We start from the raw sequence: 6000 nt of genomic DNA, 5'->3' as shown, positions 1-6000 counted from the left end.
CAGAGCCTGGTTGGTCAAGAGTGGCCAAATCGGGGACGACGCTAACTTGAATGGTGCTGATAGACGGAGATGTCGAGCGGGGCAACATCTTTAGTGAATGTGAACCCCAAGGCCAAAGAGTGAGGCAAAGAGAAGCCCACAGAGGGCAAATTGAAACAGATGGATGGGCTACAGAGACACAGCCCTACGAGCAAGTCTGAGAACAATGTGCAGAGGCACTAAACAAGCGAGAGAACAATGTGCGGTGGCACCAAACAAGTAAGAGAACAACGTGCAGAGGCACCCAATGAGAAAATGGGCTAGAGTGAAGCCCCAACGAAGAGACATGCTGGACGGAAGCGTTGACACCTATGATAGACTAGTGCATTGTGCAAGGAGGAGTCAGAAGAGCTGCAGAGTGAAGTTGCGCATTCTTCCTTAGATTCTTATAAGCCGTCGCAGTGGCGCATTGATCTATTGAAGCATGTAAGCCGCTAGAGGAGCGCATGGGTTCAGAGGTACCTTGTAAGCCGCATTGGTGGGTTGCTCTTGTGATAGTCGAGTTCATGTAAGCCACGACAGTTGTCATATGGTTGCCAACAATCCTATTGAAGTATTGAGACGAGCAAAGAAGCCAACGTTGTGTAAATCAGTTGAAACGAAGGCACCCTAGTGCGGAGGCACATAAGGGAGCAAGGAGCTACACCAGAGTGGACGAGCCACACGAAAGTTGCAAGAGGCAACATACTGAGCACAACGAAGGCAAAGAGCCTGAGAAAGAGTAAAGCAAGAGGCGAAAAAGCCAACATATGACCATGAGGGTCGAATGAAGTAAAGCTAAAGGCCAGGAGGGTCAGGTACATAAACAGTGAAGGCCAAGAGGGCTAAGTACTCAAAAGCAAAGGCCAGGAGGGCCAGGTACATAAAAGTGAAGGCCATGAGGGCTATGTAGAATTGAGATTAGAAGACCGAGAGGGTCGAATGGGAAAAGTTGAAGGCCAAGAGGGCCAAATACATTGAAGCAAAGGTCACGGGGACCAAGTGCATAGAAGTAAAGGCTGTGAGGGCCATGCACTCAACAACTGAAGGCCACGAGGGCCAAATACACAGAATCTGAAGGCCACGAGGGCCAATTACATTGAAGCTGAAGGCCGCGAGGGCCAAATACACTGAAGCAACGGCCACGAGGGCCGAGAAAGCAGGGAACAATGAAGCGTACAGAGTTCAAGCTTACCCTACTTGAGGGACATGCGGTTGATCACTTGAGCTGTGTAAGCGGGGTGCTACAAGAGTGTAGTAGGTTAGAGAACCTCGCCTAGAGGGGCGCACTTCCTTCAGAACTTGTGAGACGGTTGCATGGACATTGAGTGGAGTTTGTATTGAGCTAGTCAAGCAGTCTATCGACAAGAGTGCTGATAGCAAAAGTGGGGGAGCCCACTAATGTCAACACAAAGGATGCACAGTGGTGCACGAGAAGAGGCAAATGGGGACAAGTATATCCCAGCTTAAGTGGGGGAGCCCACGAGAGCACATCGGCATCAAACGCACATAGGTGCATTACAAGAGACATACCGAGGGACAAGAGATAGTGCTGGTAAGTGGATCCGCGAGGGTGAAACTACAACAGGGGTTGTTCAGCTCAGTAACTTGTGCATGACTTCTGCTACGGGGTCTAGTATGTGAGAGGACGAAGCCTTGTGGTACGACGGTCGTGTCAAGGAGTTGACTGGTGCCAGCAAATGGGGCAATTAAGTGCCAAAGAAGACTAGAGAGCTGAAGAGGAGCTGAGATGTGGATGGAACCAATAATGCAGGAGTGAAATGGGCCCTTTCCACTATAAATGAGCATGAGGGTGCCGCAGAAGAGTGCGGTTAGCTTTTAAGCTACACCCGGCGGGGTGCATCTCTCTTTGAGTGAGTCGAACAAGATGTATTTACGACTCCAAGTCCAAGAGTGGACTCATGTATGCTCAGAGGAGCCATCAAACAGCTTTGAGAGAAATTCTATGTCCAAGAGTGGACTCATTGAAGCTCAGAGGAGCAATCCGAGGAGTACGGCGAGTACCATCAAATCCAAGAGTGAACACATACAAGCTCAGAGGAGCAAGCGGGCAATGGAAGTGGTGGAACCATATAAATATTGCGTTCAGGAAGAGGAGAATGGAGTATGGGTGAATGCTTCAGTACATGTCTTTGGCCAAGTCCAAGAGTGGGCGCGAGAAGGTCGTCACAGAGGTGATTCTACAGAGGTAGAGGGACAGTACTCGTTGTCATCGACCCTATTGAAGTGAGAAGACCTAAAGAGCATTTTGGAGCAAAACGGGAGGCACGTCGATGGGGGCATCGACAAGATAAGTGGGGGAGGATGTCACGGTCCGCACTTAGAGTTGTGCTTCCGTGACATTAATATGAAGTATGGAGGGCCAAATGCCAAGAGAATGGCATCCGTTTGGCGAAGTGTGGCCGGGTTGCGCACGCGGAAGGGTAATTTCGTAATTTGGCTGTTTCGGGGTCTTCCGGTTGGAATTTGAGAAATCTAAAAATACCGGTAAATCCAGGAGGTCGAAACGAGTCCAACGCAACTGACGGTTCGTCATTCGGAGTTCGGATGAATTAATTATGGCCAATTATGACTCCTCGCGCAAGTCGATGTTTCCTCCTGCTTTGTGAGAAAAGGCATAAAATGCTCTTTAGGGGGAGACATGGTGTCAAGCTCTCCACCACCCCCGGCGCCCACACCCATGGAGCGTTAAGCGAGCTACTCTAGGAACCGGAGGGGACCTAGGGGGCGGGCACATGACTTCCGGAGGGCGGTCATGTGTCTCCGTGGGACAGGAGGTCCCACGGACAGTACAAGCGAGCGGGAGTGCTTGTATTGCGCTGGGCGCGCGCACACGAGGCTACAAGGGGAATTCTCTTACGCCGCGTCGTATGCACATCACGCCAACCAGATGTGAACTCCCGGAGACTTCATGGTGCACATTGGCCATGTAGTACTCAACAAGGGCATCGGCTTGGGTTCGGCCATGCACTATAGAGGATGCTAGCAGGCACGGGAAGGGCGACCCCGTGCCAACGAGAGAAAGCTACCGTGGGGCATCGGAGAAGAGTTGCTCACTCGGGTGGCATACATGCAAGTTGGCTTGCATGTTCAACTCGAGGAAAGGACTATGGGCGCGAGCTAGCCCTTAGTGCCAGGACAAATGAGATGTGGGAATGAAGTAAGATCCGACATGCGAGAATGGAATGCCGGCGTCATAAGAACCTATCGATCGGGCGAGTGTCTTGGCTGAGAACCTTGACACAAGGAAGCAATCGTATAGTCGCTACGAGCGAGACTCGAGATGAGTAGTTCTTGTTGGCAAACCTCAAGAAGGAAACAGATGGGTCTAAATCTTGAAAAGAGTAAAGGGAAAGGATGGCTGGCCTTGATTCAGAGGAATCTTGGCGCCGCACGGGCAAATTCCGCTGCGTAAAAAGTGAGCCCGTGACACTCTGCATATAATTAAGTTGGATGCAACCAAGAACAACCATCTCCATTCTCCAGTGCTGCACTGCACACAGTGTTCACAACTTTAGATCGATTTTTAAAGAATTGTCAGATATATATATATATATATATATATATATATATATGGCCACTCAATCAGGGCCCATGGATATTAAGCATGCAAAAATGACTGTACGTAGCATCAGGCGCTGCTACTACTTTCTGACAATCGATCATGATCAAGCACAAGGTCCACTACACGTCCAATATCACTATGTCATCAAGCGGTTCAAAATAATTGCATTAATTACTAAATATATTAGATATTATTAAAATAATTGAGAAATTGTATGATTTTAGCATGATCAATACACAATTTTATGGACTTTCTCAATTGATTGGTGGGTCCCTTGGCCAGTAGATGGTGCACCTATTTTGTATATAAAATCAAATAGGATTGGTCTGATTTTTAATTTCAAAAAAAGTTAAAGAAAACCAAGAGAAAGGGTCAAAATTAACGCTTCATTCTTTGATGTATTAGATTAACAAAATTGATATTCTAGCAATATAAAATTTAAGTTACTAAATCATTTGATGGTAGAACATTTCTATGACTTGACTTTTCGCTCAAAAATAAATAATATATGACCAACTTATATGAATTGATGCATACGCAAATAGTTAGGTACCTCCTCTAAGCTAACTCTATATGCATGCATAAAAACATATACACATCAAAATAATGGTGTGCTTCTAAAGATTTTAAAATTTAACTAATTAAGCGCGCATTAATGCCAATTCCCGATATTTTCCTAGCTACTAGCTTTTACATTTTGACTACTAAAATCAACACACGAATTAAATTTCTTAATGTTATAAAAAATTCTTCACTAAAAACAATCACAAATTCACAAATTTTTCAAATAAAAAAATAATGGGTTTCTTTCGATGGTGGAATCATGGCCGACAAAGGCATCATGAAGCATATAAAGCTATTTTCTTTAAAGCTACATATGTTCCAAACTTTGACATGGGTGGAGGAATATAATTAGTAGTTTCTTCTTTCCTTTCACTTTGAAGCTTGAGCTTAGGTAGAACCTTTGCATTTTCTCCCACCAAATCATGACAGACAGGAACACATCTTATGAAACTTCAAGTCTTCTAAGGTAATAAAATTAATTAATATGGGTTTTAAATTTAACAATATTCTTGGTGGGGTTATAATGTTCCCAACATTGACTCAAAAGATAGCCTAAAAAGAAAACAGTGAACAAGATTTTGTGTGTAACCTAAAGTTGGAATAGATGGGGTACGTTATGCGTACGTTTAGGTGTGAATTGTGATCGAGCTAAGGTACCCTTTTCCAAAGTATTCATTGTTTATTGTTGGCTATGCTTAAACAGTACACATATGTACCAGCATGACTGCATTTCCATGAAATACTATATATCATATGGCAAATTGGCTTCTACTAATTAATGATCGTATTAGCTAGTCTTGTTTTTGTGCAAAAGAGATCGAAAGAAAAAAAGAGGAGTTTTGAATTCTGATTTTGAATGTGAGGGTAAATGTTCTTTACCACTAGTATTATAAGCTTCCAAAATTAACCACCATTCATCATTTAATTAATTAATATATTCATAGAATTTGACAAATTAAACCAATTATTATGGAATGTATATGCCAGTTTTTATTTTAAAACTACTTACTGCATGTATGTGTAATATGATCAACCCACCAACAAATTAAAGGTTAGAGGAAAAATGGGCATCTGGTAATTATCCTACCAAAGTTAATGAGAGAGTTTGGTTAATTGATGATTAGCTCAGACCAAAAGAAATTGATGACAATTCTAATTTTAGACGGCCTGTTGGGCTAAGGAAACTTAAAAGTGATAATTGAGGCTCCCATCTTACCGAACTGGATTTGGTATTTGATTAATTAGCCCTTGCATATATTAACCATGATTAGCCAACAGCTGTTTTATTTTAAGAGATAATTAGGCTTAGGTTCTTTAGAAAAATAGTTTTTAAATGGAGACCGGAGATGTTTTAAAATTTATAAGAAAATCTTTTTAATTCATAATAATTTATAAGAAAATCTTTTTAATTCATAATAAAATCCTTTTAATTTATAAATTTTTTTTAATTTATAATAAAGTCATTTCTCGATTTGAAGGGTATTATCCCTATTTGAAGGGTATTTCCCCTCCTAAGGTGTAGAGTGGGTTTTGTAGAGGCTACATGCCAAAATCTTGTAATTAAAACCTAACATAAAGCCGTCAAAAAAGAAAAATAAAAGAACTTAATTAAAAACCCTAAATCACTACCGGTCTTAGTTTAAGAAAAATTCATAAAATAGACTGAACTCTAAGTTTCCCTTATTTTAATTCGATTAGTTTTAGGATTCAACTAATTGTTATATATATATATATATATATATATATATATCAATGAGAATGAGATGACCCAAAATTCTGGCTGGGCAATAGATGAATGAAGAGTTGATCATTCCAATTATTGTAACATGTAA

The sequence above is a fragment of the Dryas octopetala genome, chromosome 1 (assembly GCF_963921425.1).
Source record: "Dryas octopetala chromosome 1, drDryOcto1.1, whole genome shotgun sequence".
Lineage (NCBI taxonomy): Eukaryota > Viridiplantae > Streptophyta > Magnoliopsida > Rosales > Rosaceae > Dryas > Dryas octopetala.
The sequence above is the reverse complement of the archived record's forward strand: the minus strand, read 5'-3'. Positions refer to the sequence as shown.